This window comes from Siphateles boraxobius, unplaced genomic scaffold (assembly GCF_051911475.1).
Source record: "Siphateles boraxobius isolate OS27281-9 unplaced genomic scaffold, OSU_SipBor_1 53, whole genome shotgun sequence".
NCBI classification, from domain to species: Eukaryota; Metazoa; Chordata; class Actinopteri; order Cypriniformes; family Leuciscidae; genus Siphateles; species Siphateles boraxobius.
Window position 1 is genome coordinate 4,017,995 of NW_027509175.1, and position 9,458 is coordinate 4,027,452.

Consider the following 9,458-nt stretch of genomic DNA (forward strand, 5'->3'; position numbering starts at 1 on the left):
AGTAAAATATAGTTAACATTACATTTACATTAAGTGACCCTGGATCACAAAACCAGTCTTAAGTAGCATCGGTATATTTGTGCGAATAGCCAACAATACATTGTATGGGTCAAAATTATAAATTTTTCTTTTATGCCAAAAATCATTAGGATATTAAGTAAAGATCATGTTCCATGAAGATATTTTGTAAATTTCCTACAGTAAATGTATAAAACATTTATTTTTGTGAGTGAATGCAGCACAATCGCGAACATAAATGGACAACTTTAAAGGCGATTTTCTCAATGTTTCGATTTTTCTGCACCCTCAGATTCCATATTTTCAAATAGTTGTATCTCTGCCAAATGTTGTCCTATCCTAACAAACCATACATCAATGGAAATCTTATTTATTCAGCTTCCATATGATGTATACATCTCAATTTAAAAAAAATGACCCATAAGACTGGTTTTGTCAACCAGGGTCACATATTTAGCAGACGCTTTTATCCGAAGAGACTTACAAATGAACAATAGAACCAATCAGACCAAACAAGAGGGCAACAGTATACAAGTGCTGTAACAAGCACAGTAACACATGGCAAGGTATTTTTTTAAATGAGAAAAAAAAACGAATAGAAAAGAAAAGAAAAGAAAAGGTAAGGGCTATTATTAATTGGTTAGGTAACTATGACTACACATTTCTATTTGATATTTCTATTTGATAAAAATGTGTTTGGAAAGAAATAAACATCATGAATGATTTAATGAATGAATTAATGAATGAATGAGGTATTTATATAGTACTTTACCATATACTACTGTACACCCATGCACTTTACAATCATAGCAGGGGGTCTCTCTTCAACCACCTCCACTTATCTTGGATTATGCGACAGCAGCCACAGTACAACGGTGCCAATGCACTCATCGCACACCAGCTATTGGTGGAGAGGAGAGAGAGTTATAGAGCCATTTGAGTGTATAGGGATTATAAGGAGGCCATGATTGTTAAGTGCCAATGGAGGGAATTTGGCCAGGGTTACACTCCTGACACTGTCATATGCCCTGACACCAGGGTTACACTCCTACTCTTTTACAAAAAGTGCCATAGACTTTTTAATGACCAAATAGAGTCAGGACCTCGGTTTAACGTTTCATCCGAAGGACAGGTCATCAGTAAAACGAGACAAGAAAACGATTTGGCAATGTGTTTTGCCATAGAAACACAATGGGTCTCATTCATGAAACATGAGCAGAACAAATTTTTGTGTAAATCGTGTGTAAAGTGGTTCTAGCGTAAATTTTCGGATTCATTAAAATGTTTGTATTTTCCAAATGTTAGTTGATTCGAAAGAAATCTACACCTGCTCCCAGCCATGCGTAAATAGTGCGCTTAACGTTTTGCTCATTAATAAGGCTCCATTTTAATTCACCTTAATCGGATACATATTTACACAGCATTTTGAAAAACATATTATATATAGTAAATACTTACGGTTTTTCTTTTTACTTTTATTATGAGAGCCAGGAATAGCATCTGCAAACGGAACACTTTAATCAAATAATTAATTGCTTTCAATATGGCTGGGCAAACTAACTATATTGTTATGGAAATTGTTCCAAAATCAGGCATAGAACGAAACATTTACAATGGCTGATATAGCACTTTTGCTAGATTTGGCAGATAGAGCGCTGTGCAAAAGGTGTATTTTCAGAGATAATTACAATTTCTGCACCTGAGAATTTTTTCTTTTTCATTCGCTTTTGAGAAGACATGTTGAAATCCTTCGTTTTGTGTCATAATATGATGCCCATATATAGTTAGTCAGTCGGATTTAATGGGCGGGATTTATGGTAGCCTAATTGAGAATGAGCGTGCACGCGCGCGCCATTTACGACTGTTTGGAATTCATTAACACACACACACATTTCACTATCACATCTGACGGTTACGAAGTATTTGTGAATCAGGAGAAGAGTTTTCGGAAAGGGCTTCTTTACGCGCAAATCAATCACATATTTACTCGTATATTTACGAATGTTTCATGAATGAGATTGTGCCTAATTGTGAGAATATGAACAGCTAGAATCTCAGTTCTCCTCATTCACATTGTCAACCATGAAATCCCAAGAAAACAGGATATATCACAGATCAGAAAAAAAACCTGGATCACCCAAATGATTGCCATGCATCAGGGTCTGCTCTAATCACTGAGTAAGTTTACATGATATGTGTAAGAGAGAAACAGTACATCCTATGAAACAATACCACAGGATGTGTGTTGTCTCTCTTAATGCAATATGATATAACAAAACACACTGCCGCTCAACTCTACAACAGTATCAAGTTTAGCAAATTATTATTGTCTATTTTCACTCCACCTCTGAATACTCTCACTATTGCACACACACTAACACGCACACTGTTCTCCTCCCTCCCTGGATCGCATAGCGGGTGATGCATCACATTTTATAAGTCACTTTTCCTCCACGGGTGTTTTCTTTTATTTATGGAGATATAAATAAATATACACATTTATTTATTCATATAAGCTGGAGAAACACTCATTTCTCATTTACAGAGATCAGTGAATCAACCGCGCCAGCAACAGGAAAGTCGCCAAGTGGTCAACCAATAGCGGTCAAGAGTTCAGGCGCATGGCACGGCCCAATCCATCATGATCACAGAGGAGGCAGAAGGTAGAGGGGGAGAAAATGTGGGGGAGGAGAAGAGGAAGAGGCAGAGATGAGTAATAATTGAGTCAATGGTGTTGTGTTACAGAGAAGAGAATATTTAATAGCATGCGTGTTGGTGTCATGAGTTCAGAAGATTGTGTGTGTGTGTGTGTGTGAGTGTGTGTGTGTGTGTGTGTGTGTGTGTGTGTGTGTGTGTGTGTGTGTGTGTGTGTGTGTGTGTGTGTGTGTGTGAATACACAATGAATTTGAATTTCAATGTCATTTTTACCATTGAAGATAGAATTATGCAAAGGTATAAAACTAATTATGATGGCAAATCATTGTGATTTTTTGTGTTGCATAAGTTTTGTCTCTCTTACTGTTATTTTACTCTTAGTGGTTTCTTTCATCCAAGTCTCATATCACAGCATCTAAATAAAACTGCAAGTATAGAGAATCCTGTCATCATTTAATCACCCTCATGTCGTTCCAAACCTGTATGACTTTCATCCGTAGGACAAAAAAGGTGATTTTTTGAAGAATGCCACGCATGGTCTCTCTTTTCAGTATAATGAAAGTGAATGGGGACTTTGACTCTCAAAGCTCCAAAATGACAAAACAGCTAAATGATTATAAAAGGAGTCCATATGACGTACTGCAGAAAGCATCTTTACTGATTAATGCTTAGTCATGGTCTGTCACTCACACAAAGATATATTCACAATATAGCACATGAGTGATATGAACATCTTTTATCATGGTGTTTTTGTCATTTTGGAGCTTGACAACCCAAGTCCCAATTAGTGTACTTTCTTTATATGGAATTAGAGTGGTCAGAATATTCTCTCTATACAAAATAATAACAATAATAATTAAATAAACAAAAATTAGAGGTTTGGGGGGGAAAATCGGGGCTGTAAAAATTGACAATTTTCATTTTCGAAGACACTATCCCTTAAAACATAAAATATGGCCAAAACATTTTGACAAACCTACCTCACAGCCTGCTTGATTGTGTGTGTGTGCGTGTGCGTGCGTGCGTGAGTGTGTGCGTGCGCGTGTGTGTGTGTGTTATAAAAGTTAGGAAATTAATTTGTAAAATGTTCATTTGGATATTGTATTGCATATTAATGAAGTTTGGCCAGAGCTGTGCCAAACCTATAAAAGAAGACCTTCAAGTGAAATTACATGTGACCATGAGGGAAGAAACCTTTCTTCTCTAAGGGGAAAAAAAGCAGACTTGTTAAGTTGTAGAATGCTCTCTTTTTCTCATTCTCTTCCACTAACTCTTCACATGCTCATTATAAGGTACGCAGCAGAGATTAAACCAAGGCATTCATCATTTAAATATCATTACCATAATTTGCTATTTTGTCTTTTCGAGGGCAAAGTAAGTCCAAGACTTAAACCTTCAGCAGAGGCACTTCATGCTTTTTTAAATTCATTGCTCTAAAATGGCTATACAGTCTCCCACTCCAGCGATTTAACAAATACATGATTGAATACGTCTATAACTCAGTCAATCATTCCGTCAATCGTCAGTTAATTTGGTACGCCTAAACAACTGCTACTGCATTTGTGGGGTGTCCAGTTCATTGTACCTCTGGATAAAATAAGCCAAAGTTGCAGAAAAGTAAAAACAAGAGCATGTTCTTTATTTATCACTAGGTATTCTAACAAACCAAATTAGTATTTTAACAAGTATTCGTATCTGGTATGTAACTCATTCCTTTGTACTATACGGAGATGAACAATACTTTAAATATAAAAAAAAATTGTCTTGCAGACACGAAAACAGATGAAAAAAAATAACATAGATATATTACACAACTTTGCTGGGAATTCCAGGCCGAGAACGGTTTGTCATCGTGCCGTGCCGAACCAAGCTCAAGTGGAAATATGACACTGTTCCTTACTGTTCTTAGTACCATTCAACCCAACGGTGGAAAAGCATAGTCTTACATTGTCTTTAGGGGGGGGGGGGGGGGGGGGGGGGGGGAATCAGTTAGTTACCTATTCTTTATATGCACTAATCTTTAAACAAAACAACCCTGTAAGGGGATTTACAGTTAAAGACCCAGAACCAGATATGATGAATGGACCGGAGTCATAATTATAATAAATTTGACTTTTACTGAAGATAGTTTGCAGTTTCATCAGTCAAAAGTCAGCTTCAAGACTCACAAGGAGTTTGTAGGCGCCCTGCTTACAGTTACAAAGATCACAGCAATTATACCCTTCACCAGTGTCTAAGCTACGTACTTGCTTCAGGTTGCAGTTTCTGATTTGCTAAGAAATAGATAAACAGTAATTTTCCACACATATACAGATAGACTGAAGCATATCTCCATCAATTAGGCAGCCGACACTCAGACCCTAAAGTTAGGCACGTCGTGACCTTCCAGGTCACAGATTTGGATAGCTGGGCGCCAGCCTGTCCAGAACAGCTCAGTCAATAATGCCAGTGGTTCCTTAACCTGTAACCAAAAAGACTAACACACACACACTGACACACAGCTTTTTCAAGGTTGGATTTGACCAGGCTCTAACTATAAACAGGAGAGTCTTCTAAAAAAATCAAGATAACACTTTATTTCTCTCAAGTAGAAGACACTTTTAATATAACACAGTAAAGTAAAGCTTTAACGAAGAAATGGTCCCTTAAACTATTGGTCACAATGACCCTTATGTTTTAACATGTTGGAGACCTTTCTCAAACAAAATGAGTCCATATTTCATTTCTGCACGCTGGGCTGGATGAGAAAGCATTGTTACTGCAATCCTGACATCAGCTTCAGTCACCTCTAAGATATGTAATACAGACTTTGAAAGAATACATGAAAAGAACATTTCAGTAATCACACCGGTAACTTCTATAACAAAGTAAAATCTCATAAGCCTAGAGAAGTCATTCAACTCATGTGATATTTAGAAGGAAAAAATATGTATTAATACCTTGATTATAATCACTCATTAGCTATACATTGAAGCAGCAGTGGATTCCAGAAACAAACCCCTTTCAACCCAATAAACCTTTAAAAATGCACTTTGACTTTATTTACCCAGTTTACATTTTAAATTTTAAATTTAATTTTATATTTAGTGACAGTGTAAGCGTAAAAGTATGAATTTATTAACTAGGTAATACATTACTGCGTACTATCCATACTGGAGCTCTGTCAAGCCACCCATGAGCACTAAACAGCAGGCTACTTCTTTATTATTAATTAATTTATTTTATTATTTATGCCTTTTATTAATTATTTACTTGGGTGTCCAAGCTGGGTTTATGCCACAGTGAAATAAATATACCGGCAAGGTGATGAATTATGCGTAATAGAGATGTGGTCACATATATCTTGAAGGATAAAAACAGTTCCTTTAATTCCCTGTGTGCTGCTCTTTAGATACAGCCAATATCAAACATTGAGAGTAACATAAAACATAAGACACCTTTAGACTATTAATTTTCCTCCCCTCTACATATATCTCTCTTTCTTATCTACACACATCTACTCCTTTCTAAGACACATTTTCTCATTTAGCAAAGGGGTGGGATCGCATAAGGGCCGGATGGCACTGATCCACCAAGTGCTAGAATATACCAATGATTTGCAAATGAGGGGGGAAAAAACAATAAAAGCATTAATTTCTTTAATATATATATATTTTTTCTTTACAGCATTCCAGTCTCTGTGTAATGCTGTGTAAAGCCCTCACCTGAGTACTGACTGTGTTCTCCTCCCTCTGCTTCTTCTGCACTCATTTTCTGTTTGACTGCTATTTAACCAGAGACCATTCTTATACTCATTGCGAAGTATTGCCAGTTTACCTGCCTTACCGAGCGTTATTTCCTGTTGATCCTGCTTGTCTACTGTGTATGATTCTGCCTGGTCATCTGTTTCTCGATTTTCTGGATTATCCCCTTGTTTTGGTTGCCTGATCGGACTGATGTCTTTGCTTGGACCTTTTGCCTGCCTACTCTCTATTGCCATCTGGAATTCCCCTTTGTATGTTGAAAGATCTGACTGCTACCTTGGTTTTGACCCTCTGCCTGCCTTATCGTATTTGTTTGTGAAAACTGTCTTTAATAAGCTTCCGCACATGGATTCTCACTCAGCCTCAGCGTCCTCGTTACACTATGAAGCCCCTCATTATGAAAAACACAATATGCTCTGATTGGTCGACTATTCCGAGAGTGTTTCGGAAATGTCACACCCCTTATTATTATAATTTCAACTTTCAAAACACTATGAGTCAACCAGGGGTGTATTGCAGAAAGCGAGGTTAACTTACCGTTAGATAAACCTTGCACTCTTGGTTGATTAACCCCAAACTTGCTTACTCTGGGTATGTCGGTTCCAAAACACCTGTGAGCAGTTAGATTAATCAACCTTCTATTGGTAACCTAGAGTTAATGCGCGCGCACGGCGAGTACATAAAGACATTTTCAATGGATCGCCGATTTCAGGAGTCACCATGGAAACCAAGGGAGAAAAAAAGCGAGCTACATACTTCAGTGAAACTGAGTTGGAGGTTTTAATGCTTGCTGATGAAGACTATAAGCCCGTTATAACTAAAAAAAGTAATACTGCTGCATCAGCAAAAGAAAGAGAGTTGGCTTGGCAAAAAATAACGGACAGAGTAAATGCGTGAGTTTAGAAAATTATAAATGGGCTATTTTCCCCTTTCATTAGGCAAAAATTCTTTGGGGCATGTAAAAATAGACTAGTAGCCTATTTACTTGTTGGCCTCCATACATTTCTTAATATTACAGTAAATGCACATAATTGGCTTGTTATGTTAGCTTCTTCTTATTATAAGGTGTAATCCTTCTGGAGCCAGAAGAAGTGTGAGTCAAGTCAAAATGAAACACAAAAACATTCTCCAGCAAGGTAATGTTTTCTAAACTTACTAAACTTGTTACTGACGCCATGTAATTTAGTATTTAATGTAATTTAGTTTTCTATGTAGCCAATAGAAAGAAGGCTGAGGCCCGTAAAACAGGTGGGGGTCCACCTCCACCTCCCCTCACCCCAGCTGAGGAGCTGGCACTGTCCCTTAATAAAGGGCGACCTGTGGTCGATGGGATTCCAGGGGGCAGTTCGTCAGACTCAGCTACCAAGACAAGTGGCTTAGTAAAATGTAGGTGTACCATATTTATACTTATGATTTATTGATGTTTTCACTGTTTTTGTCAGTATTTTAATAAAGAAAATCATCAACACTGTCACCATTTTAAAAGTCATTGATTTTATTTTAAAACAATTTCACACTCATTGATTCACTTGTGCAGTGTGCATGCTGCTTTGCATATGCTGAATACTGTAATCTTATTACTAGTACTCTTAGATGTTCCTAATGTCCTTCTTTATTAGTTGTATTTGTTTAAGAATATACATTAAGTATTGAAAATGCATGATTATCTTATTGGTTTAATTATCTTGCAGTTGCTGATGGCCACATTGTATTGTTGGATCCTCCTGCAACACCACACTCTGTCACAGTTGTAAGTGATTATTGTCTTTAGGTTTCTGTTTGCTAGCTAGACCAAGCATCCTTCCTTATTTTCACTGTAGGATGACGATGAAGAGACCACTTCTGCTGTGACAGAAACAGAAAATGTGGGGAGGCCCATAGAGGTATGATGCATAGAATGCATTCCCCCTTTTTTACATAAGAGAATAAATAAATTGTCATTGTCATTTTACAGAATATGGCAGGAGATTTTAATACAGCTGAGGGTCCATCTACCTCCACACAGAATCTTAGCAGTGTAAGAATCGTTCTGCAGTTCTCCTTCCTCATTTAAATATTTGGTCTGTGTTTGTATTACAGACTTGTTCAGTCAAGTTTAATTATTCTGTCTTTCTAGTTGCCTGCCAAAGAGCTGTATAAGGTCCACCTTCAAAAGCAAATCAGAAAAAGTGACATGGAGATGGACCTTATAATGCTTCAAATGGAGGAGAAATGGCTTAACCTAAAAAAGGCAAGTCTTGAAATTGAATTGCTGGAGCACCAGCTTAAGGTGGGAAACAGTATGTGAACATTAATCTGTCATTTGTTGTTGAATGAAATCTAAAACAATAAATACAAATGTCTTTTGTTACAGGAAATAAAGAAACAATTAACAACACTTGACTGTTAACTGGTTTTAATTAAAGTGATTTTGGCAAATCAAGTCTCGTACCACCCTGCCATCTCTTTGGTCTACTGGGTTCACTGGGGGTTCCTCTTGGCTATCTTCATCAAGAGAAAGGGGGGCCCTCTGACCTCTCAGTGTGGCAATGTTGTGAAGAACAACACAAGCAGCTATGATGTTACATGACCTTTCTGGGCTGACCCTGAGCCCACGCAGGCACTGAAACCTTGCCTTCAGGATGCCTATGGTCATTTCCACCTTGACCCGTGTTCTGCTGTGGGCCAGGTTGAATTGTGCCTGTGGTCCAGGCTCAGGTTCAGGGTAGGGTGTCATCATATAGGGCAGACAAGAGTACCCTCTGTCCCCCAGCAAGTAACCATTGAAGTGTCCTATAAAGGTAGTTAAAGTATAATTGCGTAAAAAAACAAAAAATAAAAAAAACATTGTGTAAGGCAAAACATACCCTGTTAAATTTGTGGCACAATGATGACTCCCTAAACATTCTGGCATCATGTACAGACCCTGGCCATTTGGCTTCAAAATTAGTGATGAGGTGGGTTGCATCACATATTACCTAGTTAGTGAGGACCAGTGATGAGGGTGATTTAATAGTTTAAACACCCAAACATTTAGCACCCAAAAAAATCTATTGTCACCTG

The 9,458-nt window shown here is 37.6% G+C and overlaps 1 long non-coding RNA gene across 1 annotated transcript; it reads left to right on the top strand.

The window, feature by feature from the left end:
* Window positions 1-7,518: 7,518 nt before the first annotated feature.
* Window positions 7,519-8,595, top strand: LOC143714013 (uncharacterized). Its single transcript, XR_013195380.1, has 4 exons — window positions 7,519-7,552; window positions 7,632-7,802; window positions 8,237-8,433; window positions 8,533-8,595. It is a non-coding gene; the product is annotated as an uncharacterized LOC143714013 (long non-coding RNA).
* The last annotated feature ends 863 nt before the right edge of the window (window positions 8,596-9,458 follow it).